Genomic DNA, 27,452 nt, shown 5'->3' on the forward strand with positions numbered 1-27,452 from the left:
CATATTTTGAAGGTTTAAAAATAATAAGGCAAAATGACAGCATTAGGAGCTTCACAGATCTGCAACATCAGAAGCTAAGCACTGTGGGGAAGAGAAATAGACTTCACTAAAATAATCCAGCTAGGCACTAAGCAAATAGTAATAAAAAGCCACAAGGGAGGAAGATTATAATCTATAGTTTCTATAATATATTATCTAAAATATTTAGTTTCCAACCAACTGCAAAAACATTCAAAGAAACAGGAAAATAAAACGTATACTGGAGGAAGAAAGAGAGCAGAAGAAACTGCCTGTGATAGCAACCAGATATCAGATTTAACAAAGTATTCAAAGTAGCCATTAGAAACATGTCCAAAAAAACTAAAGAAAATTATAATTATAGAAATAAAGAAGGATATAATGACAACTGTTCATCAAATAGAAAAATATCAGTATTGATAAGGTCCTAGAAATTTTTTAAAAAGAAACCAATAGAAATTCAGAAGCTGAAGGTACAACAATGGAAATAAAAAATTCACTAGAGGAGTTCAACAGTAGATTTGAACTGGCAGAATAAAGACTTAGCCTACATAAAGATAAACCTATAGAGATGACACAATCCAAAGAATAGAAATCAAAAAGAACAAAGAAAGAACAGAGCCTCAGAGAAATTTAGGCCTTATTAAGTACACAAACCTACATGTAGAATGAGTAGGATAAATGTGAGGTCTACAGGTACAGCATTGTCAAAATACTGAAAGTCATAGACAAGGAGAAAATCTTGAGAGCATTAAGAAAAGAATGACTCATCACTTAAAAGGCAACCCAAAAACAATTTGCAGATGACTTCTCACCAGAAACAAAGGAGACTTTAAGACAGTAGAATAACATACTCAAAGTGCTCAAAAAGACTGCTGAGCAACCAAGAATCCTATATTCATAAAAGCTATATTTCAAAATTTTAAGTACAATGAAGAAATTTCCAAATAATCAAAAACAGAGAAAAAATGCTGCTTGCAGTCATTTTACAAGCAATAATAAAAGAAGTTCTTCAGGCTGAAGGCAAGCAACCCTGGACAGTAATTCAAATCCACACAAAAAGAGATCATCAATAAAGGTAATTATATAAGAGACAGTGTAAATTCATATTTCTTCTTCTTCTCTTAATTGATTTAAAACGCAATTGATTGTATTAACTATTGCTTCTTTCAGCAGTGTTTTATAGTTTTCCTTGTAGAGATCTTTCACATCCTTGGTTAGGTATATTGCCAAGTATTCTATTTTATTTTTATTTTTGGCAGCTATAGTGAAAGAGGTTGAGTTTTTTATCTGATTCTCAGCTTGGTCGCTGTTGGTGTATAGCAGAGCTACTGATTTGTGTACATTAATTTTGTATCCTGAAACTTTGCTGAATTCATTTATCAGTTCTGGGAGCTTTTTGGATGAACCTTTAGGGTTTTCTAGATATACAATCATATCATCACCAAACAGTGACAGTTTGACTTCTCTTTACCAGTTTTGATGCCCTTTATTTCCTTATCTTTTCTGATTGTCCTGGCTAGGACTTCCAGTACTATGTTGAATAGAAGTGGTAATAGTGGGCATCTTTGTCTTGTTCCAGTTCTCAGGAGAAATAGTTTCCACTTTTCCCCATTCAGTATAGTGTTGGCTGTGGGTTTGTTGTAGATAGTTTTTATTACCTTGAGGTAAGTCCCTTCTATGCTGATTTTGCTGTGGGTTTTAATCATAAAGGGATGCTGAATTTCATCAAATGTTTTTTCTGCATGAGATGATCATGTGATTTTTTTGTTTTTAATTCTGCTTATGTGGTATATTATTATCTGTTGAGCTACATGTGTTAAACCATCCCTGCATCCCTGGTATGCAACCCACTTGATTATGGTGTGTTATCTTTTTCATATGCTGTTGGATTCAGTTTACTGAATTTTGTTGAGGATTTGTTGATTTTTGCATCCATGTTCATCAGGGACATTGGTCTGTAGTTTTCTTTTTATGTTATGTCCTTCCCTGGTTTGAGTATTAAGGTGATACTGGCTTCATTGACTGATTTAGGGAGGATTCCCTCTTTATTTTTTGGAATAGTATCAATAAGATTAGTACCAATTCTTTGAATATCTGATAGAATTCAGCAGTGAATTCATCTGGTCCTGGACGGTTTTATTTTTTTGTTGGCATTTTTTTTATTACCATTTCAATCTTGCTGCTTGTTATTGGTCTGTTTGAAGATTCTATATCTTCCTGGTTTAACCTAGGAAGGTTGCATATGTCAGGAATCTATCTATCTCCTCTAGGTTTTCTAGTTTATGCACATGGAGGTGTCCATAGTAGCCTTGAATAATCTTCTGTATTTCTGTGGTATCAGTTGTAATATCTCCCATTTCATTTCTGATTGAGCCTATTTGGATCTTCTCTCTTCTTTTATTGATTAATCGATCAATTTTATTTATCTTTTCAAAGAACCAGCTTTTTGTTTCATTTATCCTTGTATTTTTTTTCCATTTAATTTAGTTCTGCTCTATCTTTGTTATTTCTTTCCTTATGCTGGGTTTGGTTTGGATTGTTCTTGTTTCTCTAGTTCTGTGAGGTGTGACTTTAGTTTGTCTATTTGTGCCCTTTCATACTTTCTGATGTAGGCATTTAATGCTATGAATTTTTCTCTTGAATGAGTAGAATCAATATTGTGAAAACGGTCATACAGCCAAAAGCAATCTGCAAATTCAATGCAATTTTCATCAAAATACCACCATCATTCTTCACAGAACTAGAAAAAACAATCCTAAAATTCATATGGAACCAAAAAAAAAAGGACCCACATAGCCAAAGCAAGACGAAGTAAAAAGAATAAATCTGGAGGCATCACATTACTCGACTTCAAACAATACTATAAGGCCATTGTCACCAAAATAGCATGGTACTGGCATGAAAATAGGCACATAGACCAATGAAACAGAATATAGAACCCAGAAATAAACCCAAATGCTTAAAGCCAACTGATCTCCAACAAAGCAAACAAAAACATAAAGTGTGGAAAGGACACCCTATTTAACACACGGTGCTGGGATAACTGGCAAGCCACATGTAGAAGAATAAAACTGGATCCTCATCTGTCACCTTACACAAAAATCAACTCAAGATGAATCAAAGACTTAAATCGGAGACCTGAAACCATAAAGATTCTAGAAGATAACATCAGAAAAACCCTTCTAGACATTGGCTTAGGCTAAGACTTCATGACCAATACCCCAAAAGCAAATGCAACAAAAACAGAGGTAAATAGAGAGAACTTAATTAAACTAAAAAGCTTTTGCACAACAAAAGAAATAGCAGAGTTAACAGAAAATCCACAGAGTGGGAGAAAATCTTCACAATCTATACATCTGACAAATGACTAATATCCAGAAAGGACTCAAACAAATCAGCAAGAAAGAAAACAAACAATCCCATAGAAAAGTGGGCTAAGGACATGAATAGGCAATTCTCAAAAGAAGATATGCAAATGACCAACAAGCATATAGAAAAATGCTCAGCATCACTAATTATCACGGAATTGCAAATCAAACCCACAATGCAATACTCCTCACTCCTGCAAGAATGGCCATAATAATAATAATAAAAGATGTTAGCATGGATGCAGTGAAAAGGGAACACTTTTACACTGTTGGTGGGACTGTAAACTAGTACAACCACTATGGAATACAGTGTGGAGTACCTTAAATAACTAAAAATAGATCTACCACTTGATCCAGCAATTCCACTAGGAGTTATCTACCCAGAAAAAAAAAAGAAGTCATTATATGAAAAAGATACTTGCACATGCACGTTTATAGCGACACAATTTGCAACTCCAAAAATATGCAACCAGCCCAAATGCCCATCAATCAGTAAGTGGATAAATAAAATGTGCTATATATGTGTGCGTGTGTGTGTATATATATATATATGGGGGTGTGTGTGTATATATATATGCACACACCAAGGACTACTACTACTACTCAGTCATAAAAAGGAATGAAATAAAGGTAATTGCAGCAACTTGGTTTTCTAAATGAAGTAACTCAGGAATGGAAAACCAAGCATTATATGTTCTCACTCATAAGTGGGAGCTAAGCTATGAGGATGCAAAGGCATAAGAATGACACATTGGACTTTGGGGACGCAGGGGAAAGGGTGGGGTGTGGCAAGGAATAAAAGACTGCACATTGGGTGCAGTGTACACTGCTTGGGTGATGGGTGCACCAAAATCTCAGAAATCATCACTGAAGAAATCATTCATGTAACCAAACACCACCTGTTTCCCAAAAACTTGTTGAAATAAAAAAATTAAAAATTTGAAAAAAGGCAACTGTATGAAACAATGTGGGTAGCATGTATTATTTGGCCTATAACTTACAGAAATGTGATACATTTGCCTATAAAGACCACAAAGGAAGTAGATGGAATCAAAGTTGTATTGAGTTAATGGAATGATTACACATGTTAACTTGAATCCATAAGAACAATTGAAGAGAAGTAGAAATGATAAATAAGAAGGTTCATATAAGAAAAGCTATAAATCAGGGGTGTCCAATATTTTTGCTTCTCTGGGCCACACTGGAATAAGAAGAACTGTCTTGGGCCACACATACAATACACTAACACTAATGACAACGGATGAGCTTTAAAAATTTGCAAAAATAATCTCATAATGTTTTAAGAAAGTTTATACTTTGTGTTTTAAGAAAATTTGTGCTGGACGTAATTCAAAACCATCCTGGGCCACATGTGTCTTGCGAGTTGCAGTTTGGACAAACTTGCTATAAATATACACCCATCTCTTTTCTCCTATCAGCTTCTTTAAAATACACAAAGTTATATAAATTAATAATTATAAAAATATACTGTTGTGTTTGTTACATTTATAGATGTAATATCGATAACAATAATACCAGAAGAAGAAGAAAAGATAAATAGAACTATATAGAAGTAATGTTTCTATATCTCACTGGAATTAAATTAATTATAAATCTGAAATTGCTTCTGATAAGATGTATATGATAAGCTCTAAAGCAACCACCAAGGAAATCATAAAATGTGTGAAGAGTCATTAAAGCTATTTAAATGGTACATTAGACATATATTAACTCAATGCAAAAGAAATCTCTGAAGAAAATATAGAGGAACAAAAACAACATGAGTCATACAGAGGACAAAATTTAAAATGGCAGACATAATCCAAGTATATTAATGATAGCATTAAATGTGGATGAGTTAAATAATCCAACCAAATCAAAAGGAAGATATTGTCAGACTGGGTTTTAAAAACAAGACCTATAATATACTGTTTACAGAAGACACACTTTAGATTTAATGATATAAATAGATTGAAAGTAAAAGGATGAAAAAAGATATAACATGCAAACAAATCACTAGAAAGCTAAAGTGGCTATATTGATATCAGACTAAATAAATTTGAAAACAAAAAAAGGTTTTTTTTTGTAACTGAAAGTAATGAGAGATGTTTTCTAAAGATAAAAGAATCAACCCATGAGGAAGAATTTTAAATCTATACATTTACAAGTATAAATGAATGCAACTAATAACAGCACCCAAATACCTGAAGCAAAAGCTGACAAGAATGAAGATAGAAACACACAATTCAACTATAATGGTTGTAGACTTTAATATCCCATTTTAAAAATTGACTATAACAACTAGGCTGAAGATCAACTAAGAAACACTTGAAATACACTAGTAATTAGATATATCTAACAGTTATTTATAGGACACCCAACAAATTAGCAGTATATATTCTTCTTGAGTGCACATACAACATTCTCCAAGATAGATTACATGCCAGGACATAAAATAGACCTCAATAAATTTAAAGAATATAAATAATACAGAATATGTTCTCTGACTAGAATTGGGAAAAATGTGGAAATTAATAGCATAGTCCTAAATCAGTAATGGACCAATGAATAAACCAAAAGGGAAATCATAAAATACTTTAAGATACAATGTACCAAAGCTTACAAGACATAGCTAAAGTAGTTTTAAAAGGGAAATATAGCTGTTAATCCTTACATTAAAGCAAAAGAATGATCTCAATTCAGTAACCCAACCTTCCATCTTATGGCACTGGAAAAAGAAGAGCAAACTAAACCTATAGCCAGCAGAAGTAAGGAAATAATAAACATTAGAGTAGAAATTAATGAAATTGAGAATATATAAACAATAGAGAAAATCGATGAAACGAAAAGCTGGTTTGTGAAGTGACTGACAAAACTGATAAACCTTTAGCATTTATTGGCCAAGAAAAAAAGAGAGAGAAGGTTCAAATCACTAGAATCAGAAATGAAAGAAGGAACATTACTACCTTCCTTACAGAAATAAAAAGGGTTATAGAGAAATACAATGATTACTTACATGCCGATAAAATAATTTAGATGAAATAGACAAATTTCTGGAAAGACACAATCTATCAAAACTGACTCATAAATAAATAGGCAATAAACCTCGCCAAAATCTCACCTAACTTCTTTGTAGAAATTAAGCTGATTCCAAAATTCATATAAAATTGTGATGAATCCAGGATATTAAAACAATATTGAAACATAACAAAGTAAGAGGAACTATACTACCTTATTTAAACACTTAGTAGAAAACAGTAATAATCAAGTCAGTATGATACTAGCATAAGGATAGACATACAAGTCAGTAGAATAGAATTGAACACAGGAAATAAGCTCATGTCTGTGATTTTAGACATGGGTGCCAAGGTCATTCACTGCAGGAAAGAATAGTGTTTCAACAAATAGCGTTGGGACAACTGGATAGCCAAATGCGAAGAAATAAAACTGGACTCCTACCTGATACCACATACAAAAATAAACTCAAAATGGATTAAAGGCCTACATTTAAGAACTAAAACTATCATAAAACTCTTAGAAGAAAAAATAAGGGTAAATCTTTATGACCTTAGATTTGATAATAGATTTTTTAAAGATGACACTAAAGGTACAAGCAGCAAAAGAAAATATAGATAAGTTGGACTTCATCAAAATTCAGACTTTTGTGGTGCAAAGTACCCTATCAAGAAAGTGAAAAGACAACCCACAGAATTGGAAACAATATTTCCAAGTCAATATCTGATTAGAAACTTGTGTTCAAAATATATAAAGAAGTCTTACAACTCAATAAAAAAGACAAATAGAACAATTTAAAAATGAACAAAGGACTTGAACAGACACTTCTTCAAGGAAGATTTACAAATGTTTCATAAGCACACAAAAAGATGGTGGACATTAGTCATCAAGGAAATGTGAATCAAAACCACAGTGAAATCACATTTCACACTCACTAAGATGGCTACAATCAAAATGTCAGATCAACAAGTGTGGGTGAAGATGTGGAGAAATGGAACCCTCATACACTGCCAGTGGTACAGCCACTGTGAAAAATAGTGTGAGAGTCCCTGAAACAGTTTATCAGAGTTACCTTATGACCCAGTAATTCCACTCTTAGGTGTACAGTCATATGCCACATAATAATGTTTTGGTCAGTGATGGACCACTTACACTGTGGTTCTCCCATAAGATTATAATGTCATATTTTTTCTTTACCATTTCTATGTTTAGGTATGTTTATTATTTAGATACAGAAATGCTTACCATGGTGTTAAATTGCCTACCTTACTCAGTACTATAACATGCCGCACAGCTTTGTAACCTAGGAGCAATAGGCTATGCCACAGAGCCTAGGGGTGTAGTCAGCTATAACAGTCAGGTTTCTATAAGTGTCCTCTATGATGTTTCCACAATAACAAAATTGCGCAAAGATACATTTCTCAGAACGTATCCCCATCATTAAGTGATGCATGACTGAATAGGAGAATGAAAACACCTGTCCACACAAAAGCTTGTACAGTTGGATGATTCATAATAGCCCAAAGGTGGAAACAATTCAAATATCCATCAACTGACGAGTGGATAAACAAAATGTGGTATGTTCATACACAGGATATTATTAGGCCATGAAAAAGAATGAAGAACTATACATGCTATAACATGTATGAATCTTGAAAACATGCAAAAGTAAAGAAGTCAGTCACAAAATACCACATTCTATATTTACATGAAATGTCCAGAATAGGCAAATTCATGGAGACAGAAAGTAGAGTAGTGGAGGTTTAGGGTTGAAGTAGATAGGGAGGATGGGAGGTGGTGATAGCTTAAGGGTTGGGGCTTCTTTTTGAGGTAATAAAATTGTTCTAAAACCAACTTCAATGATGGTAACAGGCATCTGTAAACACACTAAAACCCATCTGTATTACTGTGCTAAGGCTATTGTAACAAAATACCACAGACTGGGTGACATCATCAACGGAAATTTATCTTTTCACAGTCCTGAAGGCTGGAAGTCCAAAATCAACGTGCTGGCAAGGTTGGGCTCCTCTGAGGCCTCTCTTCTGGACTTGCAGCTGGACACCTTCTTGACACTTTGTCTTCATACGGTCATCCTTTTGTGCACATGGGTAACTGGTGTCACTTTCTCTTATTAGAAGGACAACAGTCAGCTGCTTGGTGGCTCACGCCTGTAATCCTAGCACTTTGGGAGGCCAAGGCGCGTGGATAACGAGGTCAGGAGATCAAGACCATCCTGGCTAACATAGTGAGACCTCATCTCTACTAAAAATACAAAAAGTTAGCCAGGCGTGGTGGCGGGCGCCTGTAGTCCCAGCTACTCAGGAGGCTGAGGCAGGAGAATGGTGCGACCCCAGGAGGCAGAGCCTGAAGTGAGCAGAGATCGTGCCACTGCAGTCCAGTCCGGATGACAGAGCAAAACTCCATTTCACAAAAAAAAGAAAGAAAAAAAAGGACTACAGTCATACTGGATTGGGCCCCACCTTACTGACCTTAAACTTTAACCTAATCACCTCTTTATAGACTTTATCTCCAAATATGGTTACATTCTGAAGTACTAGGGGTTGGAACTTCAACACAAGAATTTGTAGAGGGGATCATGATTCAACTGATAACACCATTGAATTGTATACTTTAAATAGGAGAATTGTATGATCTGTGAGTTCTATCTCAATAAAGCTGTTTAAAAATAGTATAAGAATATTCTCTTAACACAATAACTAACTTTTACTAAAAGCTGAAATTAAACTTAGAGATGCATCAGTCATTCTTCTTAAAAACAAAACCCTGATATTATAAAACATTTATAATGAAGAATATATGGACAGCAGACAGATACAGAAGAAAGAGATAATTACAAACTCTTGGAGAAGAATAAAACTTCAAGAAAGGAGATGAAACTGCCATAATATTACAGGTGGCCCTACAGACTGTCACATTAAATCATCACATTGATCCATTCATGTATCCAGTTTTTTGAGCAGCTACTATATGCTAGGCTGATGTGTGGCATACTTTGGTAAACAAAATGAAGATCCTGCTTTCAAACAGCTTGTATTCCACTAAGAGTAGGGATATGGACAATAAACTGAAGACATATTTAAGTAAGTTCATTATGTTAGAAGGTGATATGGTTTGGCTCTGTGTCCCCACCCAAATCTCATCTCAAATTGTAATCCTCAAGTGTCAAGGGAGGAAGATGATTGGATCATGGTGGTGGTTTCCCCCATGCTGTTTTTGTGATAGTGAATGAGTTCTCATGAGATCTGATGGTTTTATAAGTGTTTGGAAGTTCTTCCTTCCTTTTTTTTTCTCTCCTGTTACCTTGTGGAGAAGGTGCCTGCTTCCCCTTCCTCCCCTTCCCAGCCATGAGGAACTCTGAGTCAATTAAAACCCCTTTGCTCGTAAATTACCCAGTCTTGGATAGTATAGTATCTTTGTAGCAGTGTGAAAATAAACTAATACAAAAGGTGGCAAGTGCTGTCAAAAAAAAAAAAAAAGGTTTAACAGACTGAGAGGCAGGAGGACAGGCTGAGAGAGAGTAAGGGTGGTGGCCTTATAGATATCTCGGAGAAGAGCATTTCATTCTGATGCAACAGCTTCTGTAGGGGTCCTAAGGGAAGAGTATGACTGAACTGCTTAACAAATAGAAAACAAACAGGACTGAAAGGATTTGGGCCGAGGAGAGAGTAGGAGAAGACTACATTAGATTGCAACAAGAGCCAGAGCATGCAGGCCCTGAAAGATGTTGTAAGGACTTGGCCTTTTACTCTGAATAAGATGAAGAGCCACTGCAAGGTTATGATTAGAGAAGTACAAGATCTTCCTTGCATTTTAGAAGGAGCCCTGTGGCTACTGTGTTGAGACTAGAATGTTGAGAGACAAGCGTAGAAGCAGGGAGACTTTTAGGGGCTATTGTATGCAAAAGTGAAAAAGACTGGACTCGAATTTTATTTTTAAAATAGTGAAAAATACTGTAAATATGAGAAGGTGAGGGAAGGAAGGGAAGCAGGGATGGTATAAGAGAGTTGAACCATCATCTACCATAATAATGAGTCAAGTAGGTAATATTTAAAATTAATAAGTAAAGAAAAAGCAGTAAAAACACAGCATTTAGAAATATTTTTAATTAAAAGAACAGATAGCTAAAATCACTTGAAACAATTGCCATTACAGGGAGAAACTGGGGAAGAGGGACAAGAGACAGCTGTTTTCTATTACAAGCCTTTCACTTCATTTTATTAACGATATGAATTAATTGCTTTCATAATTATTATATAAAGGAAATGACAAAAAAGGACAGCATTTAACTTGATAATCAATTTTGAGTTTGTGAATTGTGCAATTGCAAGAAGTTAAAAAGGAAGAAAAATGTCTAACTGTTGTGAAAGTGTATGTAAAATATCATTACTTGCAGATGGCAGAATGCCTAGTTAAAACAAGAGTCACTGAAAATATTTGAGATAAACAGACATTTTTTAACTTACTGGTTAGTACAATGTCTTGTTTAATAAATGTTTCTCTTCAGTGTAATAAAATTGTCTTCACTATTAGAAGTTCAGTGCTAAATTTGGCACTCAACTGTACTTAGTGATTAATATCCTAGAGCTTCCTCTTTTTAATTCTGAAAAACTAAATGACCATTCAGCTGTATCTGTTTTTCTAATATCATTTTAATATTAAATTATCCTAATATTATTGCTTTGAGATCCTTTGGTAAGGAAAAGAAATGTTGTATCCTTTCATCCTGGATATTTTTGGTTTAGAAACATTTGCTGAGCAGACCAAGAACAGTTCAGGCATATGCTATGCTCCAGTCAAAAGTCAAGGGCAGGTCACTAGAAATAGCTTTTAATACTCACTTCCTTCTATTCTGGAAAGGGAGAGCAGAAAGTGGTTTCCACCTGAGTTCAAGTCAACAAATCATACATTTGCCCATTCGTCCATCCATGCTAAATTTCATCCATTCATTCGAATTCTTACTAAGCTAGAGTAAGCTGAGCAATGGAGGTGCTATCAGTAGGCTGTGTGAATAGTAAATTTAGAGGATGGTTAGAGTACACTGCAGGAAGGAGTAAGAGAGAGGTTTGCATAGAGGTTTGCTAGTAGAGGCAGACCCAAAGTTAGCAGGAGTGGAAAGTGTTGGAGAGAAGGAGTGATAGTGACAGAGAGGCAGGAAACGAGCTGGATTGCATTGGTTGAATATAAATAATAGAATGGACAGTTTAGTGACTGAGAAGGGAGAAAATGGCAAAGTATAGTGCTTTGGAAGAACTACAGAGAGAGAGAGAGAAACAGACAGACAGAGAGTTATTCAGCAGTCTTAACTTCAAATGGCCATAAGAGCCAGGGAATTTCCATAGCTTCTGTGATTGATGGTAGGCAGGACCTCGTGTCCCATATTTTCTGATTTTTCAAAGGAAATCCAGATTTGTATTGAGGTTTGTATGTATGAAATTATTGGTTAATTCAAATATTTTAAAATTATAAAAATTAAATCTACTGCATTCTTCCCCCAAACAACAACAACAATAAATCCATGACTAGTTTCAAAGCCAAAGCTATCAATTTTGTATTCCTGATATAGTGGTTGAGTTCCTCGACCATATATTACCCTAAATAAATCACTTAAGTAATCTTAAGCCTCACTTTCCTTATGTACAATAGTAACATTATTTAATTTCATTTATTTAAATCACAAGATTTTTGTGAGAACTAAATGAGAAAATATATGTACAGCTATACCCTATTTAAAATTGCTGCTTTGCTATAAGGTTTGTGAGATATTTTCATTAAAACATACTGCATATACATATAAATCATTATGGTACACTACATATAATGAATTCATTGCAGCATTCTTTATACACATACGTATTTGTTCTTAGCCAATGAAAGCTCAAAAACAGACTGCATAGAGGGTATTCACCCAGATGTGTAATTCAGTGAGCTATTAGTTTCCCTTCTGCCATTTATTTTTGCATTCTAGCAAGCTGCACTGACCCATAAGATTGGGTAGATGACAGTGATGGACCTCCCTAATGATGACTAGGGAAAAGTGTCAATCTGCAGGTGTCAATCTGAAATGCAAGTGTCACAGCAGCTCCAGAGACTCCAAGGAAATGACTGTAACTCAGAGGGTACAAATGGGAGTTTCAACCACGGGTTGATTGCAGACCTGGGACAGGATGCAGGACATTGCTGCAACACAGGAGGATCAACCAGAAATTGAATTAAGAAAAGTTGGTAGAAACTGTGATTAAAGACACTTGATAGGCTCAAGGAATTTGAAAAGAATGGAATCACACTAAAAATTGAACAATGTTCAGAAGTATCTATGCCCCTCAGATCTTTCTTTATGAATTACTCAGTCAGCAATTCCATTTCCAGGAATTCTCACTTTGAGCTAAATGGGGTTTATGGTGAAGTTTTTGTATAGCAGTTGGCTGAAAATGTGACTTTTATTATGATTGGCTTGGTCTGACTAGATTATAAGGTGCATGGTGGTAAAATATGAGGCTGAAAAGGTAGGTGACCAGAGGCCAGGTCACAAAAGGTCTTGGAGGGTATGCTAGAGCATTTGGAATTTCTCCAAAGAGTTGGAGATGCACTGAAGAATTTTAAGCAAATATTAATCCCCCATTTAAATAAAGTATAGAACAAATAGCTTACTACTTACCCTCACATATGCAATGATTGACATAAAGCTGAAACATATTTAGTGGGTTTTTGCATTTTCTCCAGTGTGACAATGAGTACACTGAGTACAATCTTTAGACTCTGCCTTTAATTAACAGCATATGTCTCTGGGAAGAAATAAAGTTTCAGTTCCATATGCTCTCCCCAGACGATGACACTGTTTCTGAACTTTGTACACTGATGGCTGCTCTAAGATAGCATAAGAAGAAGACAAGAATGGTAGTATGATTTGAATTTGTGTCCCTGCCAACATTTCATGTTGAAGTGGAGGAGGACCCTGGTGGGAGGTGATTGGATCATGGGGGCGCTTTCCCCCTTGGTGTTCTCATAATAGTGAGTGAGTTCTCATGAGATCTGATGGTTTAAAAGTGTGTGGCGCTTGCTCCTTCACCTTCTCTCTCTCTTGCTCTGCCACATGAAGAAGGTGCTTGCTCCCTCTTTGCCTTCTGCCATGACTGTAAGTTTCCTGAGGCATCCCCCAGTCATGTTTCCTGTTAAGCCTGTGAAACTGTGAGTCAATTAAACGTCTTTTATTCGTAAATTACCTAGTCTCAGGTAGTTCCTTATAGCAGTGTGAGAATGGAATAATACAGAAAACTGATATCAGGAGTGGGATATTGCTATAAAGATACCTACAAATGTGGAAGTGACTTTGGAACTGGATAATGGGCAGACATTGGAACAATTTGGAGGGCTCAGAAGAAAGCAGGAAGATGTGGGAAAGTTTGGAACTTCCTAGGGACTTGTTAAATGGTTTAGACCAAAATGCTAGTAGTGAGTGATATGGACAATGAAATCCAGGTTGAGGTGGTCTCAGATGGAGATGAGGAACTTGTAGGGAACTGAAGTAAATGTCATGCTTGCTATACTTTAAGAAAGAGACCATCAGCAATGTGTCCCTACACTAGAGATTTGTGGAACTTTGAACATGAGACTGATGATTTAGGGCATCTGGCAGAAGAAATTTATAAGCAGCAAAGCCTTCGAAATGTGACCTGGCTGTTTGTAAAAGTGTACACTCATATGCATGAGCAAAGAGATTATCTGAAACTGGAATTTACATTTAAAAGGGAAGTAGAGGGCCAGGCATGGTAGCTCATGCCTGCAATCCCAGCACTTTGGGAGGCCAAGGTGGGTAGATCACTTGAGGCCAGGAGTTTGAGACCAGCCTGTCCAAAATGGTGAAACCCTGTCCCTACTAAAAATACAAAAATTAGCCGGGTATGGTGGTGTGTGCCTGTAGTCCCAGCTACTAGGGAGTCTGTGGCATGAGAATCACTTGAACCTGGGAGGCGGAGGTTGCATTGAGCCAAGATTATGCCACTGCCTTCCAACCTGTGTGACAGAGTGAGACAGATCACAAAAAAAAAAAAAAAAAAAAGTGTGTGTGTGATGGGGCACAAGGGGAGCACATCATAAAAGTTTGAAAAATTTGCAGTGGTTCACACCTATAATCCCAGCAATTTAGGAGGCCAAGGCAGTCGGATCATGAGGTCAGGATTTTGAGACCAGCCTGGCCAACATGGTGAAACATTGTCTTTACTAAAGATACAAAAAATTAGCTGAGCATGGTGGCATGCACCTGTAATCCCAGCCCCTCAGGAGGCTGGGGCAGGAGAATCCCTTGAACCCGGGAGGTGGAGGTTGCAGTGAGCCAAGATTGTGCCACTGCACTCCAGCCTGGGTGACAAGGCGAGTCTCAAACAAAAAAAGAAAAAAAAAGAAAAGAAAAGAAACAGAAAAAGAAAAATTTGCAGCCTGGCCATGGGATAGAAAGGAAAAACCCATTAGAGCTCATTTTGGGGGGACAAATTCAAGCCTGCTGCAGAAATTTGTGTAAGTGAAGAGGAGCCAAATATTAATAGCCAAGACAATGGGGAAAATGTCTCCAGGGGCTTTCAAAGACCTTCAGTGCAACCCCTCCCATCACAGGCCCAGAGACATAGGAAGATGTGGGAAAGTTTGGAACTTCCTAGAGACTTGTTAAATGGCTTTGACTAAAACACTGACAGTTATATGGACAATGAAATCCAGGCTAAGGTGGTCTCAGATGGAGATAAGGAACTTATTAGGAACTGGAGTAAAGGTCACTCTTGCTACGCTTTAGCAAAGAGACTGGCAGGTGGGAGTCCCCACTGGGTCACTCCCTAGTGGAGCTATGAGAAGAGGGCCATCACCTTCCAGACCCCAGAATGGTAGATCCACTGACAGCTTGCACCATGCACCTGTAAAAGCCACAAGCATTCAATACCAACCTGTGAAAACAGCCACCCCGGGCTGTACCCTGAAGAACCACAGGGGTGGAGCTGTCCAAGGCCTTGGGAGCCCATCCCTTGCATCTGCGTGCCCTGGGTATGAGACATGGAGCCAAAGGGGATTTTTATGGAGTTTTAAGATTTAGTGACTTCCCTGCTGGGTTTCAGACTTGCATGGGGCCTTTAGTCCCTTGATTTTGGCCAATTTCTTTCATTTGAAATGGGAGCATTTACCCAATGCCTATACCCTATTCATCTTGGAAGTAACTAACTTGCTTTTGATTTTACAGGCTCATAGTGGGGAGGGACTTACTTTGTCTCAGATGAGACTTTGGACTGTGGACTTTTGAGTTCATGCTGAAATGAGTTAAGACTGGCAACCGTTGAAAAGGAATAATTGTATTTTTCAATGTGAGAAGGACATGAGATTTGGGAGAAGAAAGAGATAGAATGATATGGCTTGGATTTGTGTCCCTGCACAAATCTCATGTCAAACTGAAGGATGGGCCTGGTAGGAGGTAACTGGATCATGAGGGTGATTTCCCCCTTGCTGTTCTTGTGATAGTGAGTGAGTTCTCAGAAAATCTGATGGTTTAAAAGTGTGTGATACTTTCTCCTTCACTCTCTGTCTCTCCTGCTCTGCCATGTGAAGAAGGTGCTTGCTTCCCCTTCACCTTCTGCCATGATTGTACATTTCCCAAGGCCTCCCAGTCATGCTTCCTGTTAAGCCTGCAGAACTATGAGTCAATTAAACCTCTTTTCTTCATAAATTACCCAATCTCAGGTAGTTCTTTATAGCAGCGTCAGAACAGACTAATACAAACGAAGAGACCTTATTGGAAAAATGGCATCTCCGCAAACTTGAACTGCAGTCTTTAAGTAGACACTAGAAGTGAATCAAAGGATACATTGGTTCTGTTTCTGGCTCCCTGAAAACAACATCTGTTAGAGCCAAGAGAAGGCAAAAAAGTAGGTGACAGGAGAGCAGGATGCTGTATTTTGCTGATGGAAGTAGTTTCTGGATAAGATCTAAGCCAAAAATACTACATGGTAAGCCACTAAAGGATGGCAGAGAAAAGGTTTTCTAATCCTTGGTGTGAAAAGGATCTCAGCAATTTTGCTCCATTATTTCTGGATGATGGTACAAAATTTAGTGGAGATGAAATGCTGTTGTGAATTTAACGCCCTGGTAGTTTCTAAATTTCTTAGCTACAGAATCACAGAGGGCACAGGAAACGAGCGTTGACTGAATACCTGCTAAGCTTCTATCTACTGGGCATTTTCCTTACACTAAATTCAGAAAATTGTCTAGTCTTTTTCTACCCATCTCTTCTCTACACTGCCTCCAACCCCAAATAATCTGTAATTATCTCCCTAAGGCAGAAAGATTTTGAAAATGGCCAATGGCCAGACAGTTGCACAACAAGTATCATTTGTTTTGTTATTGTTGTTGTTGCTGACCCAAATTTAGAATACCACTGTGGCCTTCTGCTTCCCCTGTTGGGGTGCTGTCCTATTTATATTTAACTCATGAAGCAACCCACCTTTAAATATATGGTACAGAATGCATTGTAGATAACAAAAATCGAACTAGAGGAATAATAGATTAGACAGGGCTCTTGGACAAGGCGCACCAGTCCCTTTTGCTTCAGAGTAATTGCAGATGAACCTGTAGGAAGAAGCCTAGGAAAGTTAGTATTTCCGCTAATAAAGATTTTTAAAAGTTTTCTCCCTTTGCATCTACTTTTTGTCATGGCTGGGTACCATGTGGCAAATAAAGATTTATTAATATTCTTTTTTTTTTTTTTTTTTGAGACGGAGTCTCGCAGTCGCCCAGGCTGGAGTGCAGTGGCTGGATCTCAGCTCACTGCAAGCTCCGCCTCCCGGGTTTACGCCATTCTCCTGCCTCAGCCTCCCGAGTAGCTGGGACTACAGGCGCCCGCCAACTCGCCCGGCTAGTTTTTTCTATTTTTTAGTAGAGACGGGGTTTCGCCGTGTTAGCCAGGATGGTCTCGATCTCCTGACCTCGCGATCCACCCGTCTCGGCCTCCCAAAGTGCTGGGATTACAGGCTTGAGCCACCGCGCCCGGCCTATTAATATTCTTCCAGATAAAATGATCTCTATACTCTATTAAGTCATCCAGTACCCCAAAAGGCCCATGACCACTGGGGTGGGTATTTCACCTTTTTGGAGCATAATTATTATTGACTTAAGGATTATTAAGACATACTGTCAAAAAGTGCTGTGTAGCAAAAGCTGATAATTACCTATTTCATGCCCATTGTCCCTTCCTCCTTAATAATAGAAACCTAGTTTTGTCAGGGATATCAATGTGCACTGATACAAAACTACTTTTTTCAGCCTCACTTTAACATAGCAGTGGCCAGGTAACTAAGTTCTGGATAACGCTTTCAGGAAGGATGAGAAGCTCTTTTTCCTTTTTCCATATTTCCCCCCGCTTCCGGCCTGGAATAAAGACTTGATGTCTGGAGCTCCTTGGCTCTCTTGCTCCTTGAAGTTGAAAGTCACATGTTAATAATGACAGAATAAAAGTATAGCAGTCTAGGACAGAGGCGGTATCTAGAACTACTGCAACAACTATAGAAAGTCAACCTACAGACTACCTGTATATGAGAAAAAACAAACTTTCATCTTGTTAAACCATGTTGGTTCAAGCTCTCCTTATTAACCCCCAAATGTATTTCCTAACTGAATCATTCTCTGTGTGGCTAAATAAGAACAGGACAAAAAATATTCAATCAAGGTATGAAAAAAAGAACGTAACATTTAAATTCTATGACTGTCAAGGAAGGGTTCATCAAATGTGGGGAAGGGGTTACTAGGTGGCAGTCATGGGAGAGCTATGATGTACAGGTTGGTTACGGGAGAAGGGTTTTTATAAAAAAAAAACTCTAAGAATCCAAGATATTTTATTTGTGGTTTCAAACACTTTGCCCTTTGTGGCAATTATAAAACTGCTTTATTTATTAACACTGAATTTGTTTAGTCTGTAGGAGAAATGACTGATCCTTGTAAAGTGTTTCTGGGATACTTTGGAATCTATTTAATGAAAAAGCAAACGACACAGGATAACAAGTTTAAGTTCATTTGCGTCAACATCAATGCCAGTTACTCCAGAAGCAAGAAAAGAGACCAGCAGAGAGGAAGGTAATAGAAAGCTCTTGCTGCCACTTTCCTGCTTTCCTAATTACCTCTAATCCACTAACAAGCTGGAGACATCTTACAAATGCTAATTAATGAAGCCCCCTACCAGTTAAATGATGACTCTAGGAAGAGGCCTCTGTGATACAGGTATGGACTTTAGGAGAACACAGGGGGCTAGTCATGGACATGTAGTTAAGCAGGCAATTGTTGAAGTCCTGTAAGGTCAGTTAAGGCAGTGAGAAGCGCTAACCAAAGAAGAGTACAGAACTGAGAACTTGGAGCAACATGTGAAACCAGCAATGACCTCTTTGCCTTCTCCTCCATGCAGTTTTCAACTTCTACTTCAAGCTAAAATAATCACATTGCAGCCTAATCTGAGAATTCTTTGTCTTCAGAAACTCTTCCAAGTTTCACCTTTGTGTTCTTTCCATTGCTCGTTAATGACACATACATTTGCCAGAAATTATCGTCTCATGGTATTGTCCTGTTTTCATGCTTCCTAAATTGTGTTCTGCTGAATCATGTTACAGAAGAAATCTGAATCAGCCACAATACTTTTGGCTGCAAATAAAAGAAAGTTCAACTCAAGTGCCTTAAACTAAAAAGGGAATTTATTTTTTCTGGTTCACTTAACTGATGAGTTCAAAGGTATGTCAGCTTCAGGCACTGATTTAAGATTAGGGTACTCGCTCTATTTCCCTGCATTTCTCTTGGTGCTATTCTCATCTGTTTGCTCTTTCCTCTGGCTGATTTCTATCAGTAACAAAATGCTACTGCATTTGGTGAGGTGTCTGGTGACACTACAATATATCAGAGCATTCAAATAAAGAGTCTCTTTGCTCAGATGCCAAACGAATGCTTTGAGCTTCATCACTAACAGACAAAATTAGGCTATGCACCCACTCTTGAAAAATATTTACTCTGACCCAAAGAATGGTGAATGAGTCAGTTTAAGCTAAGCGGTACTGGGATAGCAAATGACCCCAAACTGTCAGTGGCTTGCAAAGCAACAAAGGTTTATTCTCATTCAACTTGCATGTTGGCAGCTGCAGATCAGCTGAGACTTGAGCCATGTCCTCTTCATTTTGAAACTGAAATTGAAGATGAAGTCACTGTCTAGGACATATTAATCTTGTAGCAGAGGTAAACGAGTAATAGCAGAATTATATGGTGACTCTTAAAACTTCTGCTTGAAAACGGCACAGATAACTTCCACTCACATTTTGTAGGGCAAAGAAAATCATTGCCTAAGCTTTCGTCAATGGGATGAAAAGTAAAATCTTTCTGGAAGAAAATCCAGATAGGATGAGTTTGAAATATTTTGAATACAATGCAATCTACTGCAAATGCTATATGTTGATTGGCTTAAACTGGGTTGTTCATCCCTGAATCAATTACCAGGTCAGGGAAATGGGATTATTCCTTTGGGTTTATATCAATCAAGGTCTACTCCTCTAAGTGAGAATGAGATGAATCATACCTAAACCACCTGGTCTGATTTACCTACCAATAGATAGGTCATATTGGATATACCATTTAAACACAAGAAAACTGGACTTCAATCCTTCAGACATCAATGCTTGAGACTTCAGAGCCAGAATTTAAAACCAGGTCACTTAAATGTATATCTCATTCATTCCATCGTACTAAAGACTTTGAAATTGGTACTACTATGTCTAAAAACAATCTCCTTACCTGACTCATTTGACCAATAGATTTAACATAGGTAAAGATCATATTGGAAATTTACTATTATTTTTGGACAATCACCATCTTTAAAATAATTAATAGGTCCCAAATTTGACAAGCCACATCAATTGGAGAAAAAAAATCAGAAAATGGCATATTTCATCTAGGACCACAGGCATTCTCATACAATGCAGTACAGAATATATGTTGTACAAACTTCCTTAAGATCAGTTTGGCAGTACTGTATCACTCAAAGCAAAAGCCTTTAAATATGCTCATAGATTGACCCAGTAATTCCATATCTAGGAATTTATCTCATGCAAATAACCATGGATGAGTGGGAAAAAATAATAAAAATAAAAATAAACCACAAAGGTGTTCAATGAAACAAAAATTTAAACAATCTAAATATTCAAAACCATGGGATTTGTTAAGTAAACCAAGAAATATGCACTCAACAAAGGACTTTATGCTATTAAAAAAGAACTTCATGCCTGGATAATTACCTAGAAAGATTTTTAAAAATTGTTTTGGCAAATGTAAGTTATTAAATGGTATATGCAATATGTTTGCTTTTATATATATAAGCAATAATAGAATATTTGGATTTTTAAAATTTTTGTTTACATTTATATTCAAATTTTATACATCAAATGTGTATGACTTTTATACTAAGAAAATAAACAATTAAATTTTCTTTTTTAATGAGTCACCCTCCTAAAGCCAAGTGAAACAGATGAGATTACCAACTGCAGAAGTAATTAGCTCTAAGAATATGTTGCTGATTAGACTAAGATGCCTCTCACATATGATAGAAGAGATTAAAATACAACCTAAGCAATCTATGATATGTAGTTTTGTGATAGCCCAACAAAAATGGGTCTAGAAAAAGGAAAATTCTGATTTAAAACGATCAATATGACTTTCACCCTTGTCAGAGAGTGAGGCAGAATTTTACTCAGGCAGAAGATGGCCAAACATCCAAATGTTCCAATATGGTGCTTAACAACACCAGGTTCATTTTAGTTTAATCCTGTACTGACCAAGCTATTTTCTGTCTGGATTTTTCTTTTTCATCAATAGGCAAAACCTCACATCATGACACATGTTATTTGTCCTGACTGGTAGAATTCCCAACAAACCTGTCAAGGAAAGAATTCTGGTCTACAAACCAGTTTTTGGGGAAATGTAATCAGTGTCATTGTGTTTGCCAAGCTCATTTTCAATAAAGAATGAGTTAATCCCATCAAGTGGGGGACAGCCAATAGGCTTCTTTCTCTTTATTAACATTTCCACTTTCTTCTATACTTACAAAATTTCCAGTGAAACTAGATGTGTTGGCCAATGATTGTAAAATTTCATTCTTGAGATCTTTAAAACCATGGGTACGTGTTGCCTCTACTCAGTAATTTCATTAAAATATTTGATTTAGTACTACAGAAAGGAAAATTAGACATGTGACTTTTCCATATTCTAACCATACTTCTACCTAGTATTTCAGTGATAAATCTCCTTTACTAATGCCACAGTGCCTGGGCACATATTGCATAGGCACATTATTGTGCCTTTATTCAGACTCTTCCTTAAGTCTTGAACCCTTCTCATACCACACATTAAAATCCTTCTCAACTACCAACACCCAGATGGAAAAATAAGTTCTTTGGCCCATACCACTAAACCCTAGAACTCTGGATCATATTAAGTAAGAATGTAAATTCAATACAAGCCTGTAGTTTATTTTGCTCATTTCTGTACGTATATTACTTATTTAAAAGTGTTTTTGTGTTAGTAGGAAATGCAAATTGCAAGAATTAGTGTAATTGTCTTATTTCTAGCTTCCCTCCTCACTAGACTGAATGCTTATTGGAAACAGACAAGAACAGCATTCATCAGAATCTCTGATGGTATTGCACAACATGCATGTTTAGCTTTTTATGCTGATAGTTTTCAAACATATAACTAGTAGAGATAATGGCTGCAGCTCAAATAATCCAGTTTCTATTTTAACTGGCTTTTTTATATTCAACAACAAAAATTTTGAGCAATTCAAAAATGCATTTATGCATGAACCAAAGATAGAGTGATCTCATGATGTAAAATCAAATTTCTATCCTGAGTATTACATCCCTCACTTAAAAGCTAAAAACTTTCAATGTTTTCAAGTTCAGGTCCTAATTTAATAGATAGAGTCAATTAAACCTCCCAAAATGTCACTTGGAGAATGGAATTAGCAAGATAACACTTCTTGCTGAAGCATAATACATCAGTATCAGAAATATAACCTGCACTAGTATTCAACATTTGTTTCAAAAATGCTATATTCTGAGGCTTTTCATTATGATAGCCGAGCTCACTGCATTTTTTCCCCAAGAAAAGTAATAAACGTGACAGAGAGAAGCACCCAGACGGTACCAGGACATACTTACTCAAGAATGTCTTCTAAAACAAAAGTGAAATGAATAGAAAAGTAAGTCAATGCCTCCAGATACCTTTACATCATGGAGCCACAAAGGAATTCTGGCTCAAGACCACTCCTGAAGTACTTTGACATTTGCTCCTTCTCCGGAAAACAGAAAAGCATTTTTGAAGTTATAATACATTTCTGCAGTTCAACAAGGAATAACAGAATCTCGTAGTTGAAAACATCATGAACAATTTGACCTGGGGCCAGGACGATAGGAAATGTAAGGCAAGACTGGCCAAGAAAGAGGAACATCCTAGGCCAGGTGACGAGCTGGTCCCCCAGAATTGGGCAGAAGGCTTGCAGCTAATTCAATCCAGCCTTGGCAGGCTCAGATATCCAAGGAAAGCAGGAGCGTGTGCACAGCAGCTATTCTGTGTCATGAGAATGGCAGCATCACAGTCTCAAGTTGATCTATTAAGTTTGAAGCACGACTCCAGTAAGATCAAATGAGCCAAATGTATGAGGAATCAGGGTCACAAACAGATTGGAACTCACTGCCAGGCTCCGTATCTGGTAGGGTTGCAGTAACGGTCTCAGAAAATCAAGGCATAAATGCAGTCCTGATGACTTGAAATTCATGACCCATGTGAACAAGAAATACCCAATGACATTATTCACTTTGGCACAAAGTAGCAAAACGACTTCGAGCCCACACAACTGGTGAGGATGGAGTTTCTGTTACACTGAGAGGCTAGAACTGAGGCAGGTATTGGGGACAGATGTAGTTGTGAACAAGTCCTAAAATCAGGGAAACCCAGAGTAATAATAGCTAACATCTACTGAGGGTCTACTATGTGCCAGACTTTGCACTGGATCTTTATATGAATTAACTTTTACTATTAATGTTACCACCACTAACTATGAAACATTTACTGAACATATATTATGTGCCAAGTATTTTTCTATGTATTTTACATGCATTATCTAATTTAGTCCTTACAACAACTGTATGTGCTAAATATTTCGTATTTCAATTCTTATATAAAGAAATTCAGATAAATAACTGACTAATTTGTCCCTGATTCAATATCTTGCTCCCAGGTCACATAGATGAACAAGTGACAGAGCTGGGATTTTAATCCAGGCATCCTGAATCTAGAGTCCCGGTCACTGCCTCATAATCTCACTGAACCCCTGGGAGTAGCTCTTGTTATATGCAATTTACAGTTGATGAAATAGACTCATTGAGGCTGCATGATTTGCCAAGGACATCCAGGACCTCCTGGTGTCCTCATTTAATCAACCCAGAAAGATCTTTCCTTGGGTCACCCATCAAGAAAGTGCCAAGGGCACAATGAAGTTGTGTGTTCCCATCTCAAAGGTAAGGATGGGCTACTTACACTAAATGGTTTCCTCATCTACTGCACAAGCCCCTCAGTTTTTGCCTCTGGTTAACTCTTTCGTTTTCTGGCCATCTCACAAGATCTAGAATACAACATTTTTCTGTCATTCTTCCTTTCTTCTCTCCCTTCATTACTAGCAAGTGAATCTCATCACATAAGAATCTTAATTCAGAGAGATACTCCCTGAAACTCAATGAAGTCAGCCTGGGAGGTTTCAGGAAGACAGTAAGGGCAAGTGAATCTCTAAGTTACTTGTATTCATCAAATTCCTCCTAAATTTCCTCACTTCATTGTTTTCCCACATGACCACATCGGCTTAGAGCCAGCTCCTTTCCTTAGCACAATTCGTGACACCTGATAGTCTTAGAGTTGCTTGATCTAAGACAGTAAGTTACTGTTCTGCTGTGGAAAAAGAGGTAGCATTTAACTAGTGGAAAGAAAAAGGGATGGGCAGTAGTGAGCCGGCACTAAGTCATGAAGCTCCAAATTGGACTTGACATGGATGGAAGAAAGCAAGAAGAAAAGAGGGCAGAAAGCACAGGAAGGAAGAGTCACCATCGTTCTCATGTGAATAAATATTAGAGCAGCTCGCTAAGGACACAGGTGATTACTTCTGTCATTTCTCAGCATATAGACCAGCAGGTGCAGACAAGGAGTAGGTCCCTGTGGGAGGCTCAAGGTGCTACAGTGGAAGTACCAGGATTTCGCAAGTAGCCCAGAGTGTGCGGGATGCTGGGCATGCATCACCCCATGTCGTCCTTACAAGAGCACTGCCAAAGTGGCTCCTAAATAAAAATGACACAAATGGCTATACACTGAGAAGAATCTCTCCTGTCTTTGTCCCTGTCTAACCTCATTTCTATGCTTAACCTTTAACGGGAGCCATTTTGATTTGTCTCTCATTTATCCCTCTGATTTTTTTTTTCTTTTTTTCTTTTTTTTTGAGACGGAGTTTTGCTCTTGTTGCCCAGGCTGGAGTGCAATGGCATGATCTTGGCTCACCACAACCTCCACCTCCCAGGTTCAAGTGATTCTCCTGTCTCAGCCTCCCGAGTAGCTGGGACTACAGGCATGCACCACCACACCCGGCTAATTTTGTGTTTTTAGTAGAGACAGGGTTTCTTCATGTTGGTGAGGCTAGTCTTGAACTCCTGACCTCAGGGGATTCAGCCGCCTAGGCCTCCCAAAGTGCTGGGATTGCAGGAGTGAGCCACTGCACCCAGCTGATTTTTTTTTTTTTAATTTTGTTTGCTTTGTTTTTGTAGATACAAACAAACGAAATTATATAGTCTTATTTTTACCCAGGAGCGGTCATATTATCCATGCTTTGTACTCACAGGGAAACCAAGGTTCAGATAAATTAACTGGTTCTCCCTCCCGGCTGGTCTTTGGCTGATGAAGAATCCTCCTACTCCTGGAGTTGCTGCTGGCAACAGGATCCAGGCTGAAGATCAAGGGTCAAGGGACACAGCTGAGAGTCACTCTGAATTCAGAGTTGCTGCTTAAGTTAGCAAATTGGAAGGCCTGAAAAATGCCATTCCCCTTTCCTGTAGTGCTAAGAAATCAAAGATCTAAGCTTTTGCACTACTAATGCCTGAAGCTGGAGGTTTTCATGAACCATTCAATGGGTGTTTTTATGAAAGCTTCCTAGACAGAAAGGTAGAGGTATGTGTGCTTGGGGTAAGGTTGTCAGATAAAATATAGGGTGCCCAGTTAAATTTGAATTTCAGATAAACAGTGAGTAACTTTTTTATTATAAGTGTGCCTTGCAACACATTTAAATGTGTTTGATGATGATGATGATGATGATGATGGTGATGAGCTAAATCTGACAGCCTCAGCATAGGGAGGTATTGAACATGGGCCTTTAGTCCTCTAAGGGACAGCTGGCCTTAGATCTGAGGGACTGATGGGTTCCTAAAGTTTGGGGTAAATTGGGATCTAACCCTTTACATTAATAAGTCCTAAAATAGAAGTCTTGACTTCTAGGTTTCATAAACCTTAAGAATAGAGAAGGCCACCTTCATTATTTCTGGAAATACAGCTTTTGAGAGTTTTCTCAACCCCAATTAAACTGCTACAAAAGGGCCTGAGGTGGCAACTGTAGCCTAACCTAGCTAGTGCTGTGTTGGCATTTCTCAGAATTGTTTGTTGTTATTAATTTAGCAGGTGTAAAATTATTCATTTTACTTTGGTTTCACTTTCTTGATTATTTTATGAGCTAACATTCTCTTCTGTGTTTCTTTACTATTTGCGCTCCCCTTCATATAAAAATTAAACCCTTTTATCCATTTGTGTTTAATTTTAAATGAGCTCATCACAGATTATTATAGATATTAGACTATCTGTTATATTTGATGAAAAACATTTTCTGTCTTGCTTCTTATCCCTTCATTTTAATTTTTAATTTACATATGTTTAATGTTTATTCACGAGTCTGTCAATATTATTTCCTTTGTAGTTGTTTCTATTTACTTCAAAGCAATAGAAATTTGTCTTCCCTGTATTCATCTCATAAAAGTTTTATTTTCTACTTGTCTTTCTATGCTTAAGAAAAATCAATTAACTCTTTAATCTAGTGATTCTCAAAAAGTGGTTTGAGCATCACCTGCACCAAAATACCTGTTTTGTTTATTTGTTTTAATGCCCATCCCCATTACGCTTGGCAGACCTTATTGATCAAAGTTATTCCAAAGGACCATGAAAACATGTATTTTTAACCACTTTCTAAGTGATTCTTCTGCATCTGAAGCTTGAAAATCACTTCTTTAAGCCATATGACATTTACTAGACATCTTTGTTTTCAAATAATAAGTTGACTTGAGATAACTTAAGCAAAAATAATATTTGTTGGACAAATTGGGAGAGTGGACGTAATTGAAGTAAAACCTGAGGAACTTGGCTCAGAGATGAAAAGATCAGGCAGCTCTGGCAGATCTGAAAAGAATATAGGAGTAAAATGAAGGAACGCTCACTGTCCTCAACCCCTCCACTCCCACTCCTCAGGATGTAAACTCCTTGGGAACAGGGATCTCTGCCTGAGCAGGTGCTCAATGAGTGTTTTTTCTTGTTGTTGCTCCATTCACAGCCCCTTGAAACTGTCTCCAATTGTCCTGACTTGGGCGACAGCCACCTTGTGACCAGAAAAGGGCAGAGAATTTACAGTCCCACCCACACTGCATATACAGAAGAGGTTATCTCCCAAAGGAAATTAAATTTATCACCACAGGAAGAAAGAAACATTTTCAGTGGGTTAAAAACAATTATCTAGTGTATCATGGTATAAAATACTGCTCTAAGATAATTTTTTCCCAAATGGTTTGCCAATTATTCCCCAAATCTCTTATTCATTCATCAATTTTTCATTATTTCTTATATTGAATACTTTACTTAACATGGGTTACATGGCAACACCCAGTTACATCTATATTGAGA

At 37.3% G+C, this 27,452-nt stretch overlaps 1 long non-coding RNA gene across 2 annotated transcripts in view; it reads right to left on the bottom strand.

The window, feature by feature from the left end:
• The window catches only part of LOC117065574, a 61,673-nt gene that overhangs the window by 31,014 nt on the left and 3,207 nt on the right, over positions 1-27,452 (bottom strand). The window contains exon 3 of one of the 2 annotated variants that reach the window (XR_004429976.1): positions 22,700-22,770. This is a non-coding gene — a long non-coding RNA (uncharacterized LOC117065574). Of the gene's footprint in view, positions 1-22,636; positions 22,771-27,452 lie in introns of both variants that reach the window. The other variant, XR_004429977.1, reaches the window with a different exon arrangement.

This window comes from Trachypithecus francoisi, unplaced genomic scaffold (assembly GCF_009764315.1).
Source record: "Trachypithecus francoisi isolate TF-2019V2 unplaced genomic scaffold, Tfra_2.0 Lachesis_group2, whole genome shotgun sequence".
Classification (NCBI taxonomy): Eukaryota; Metazoa; Chordata; class Mammalia; order Primates; family Cercopithecidae; genus Trachypithecus; species Trachypithecus francoisi.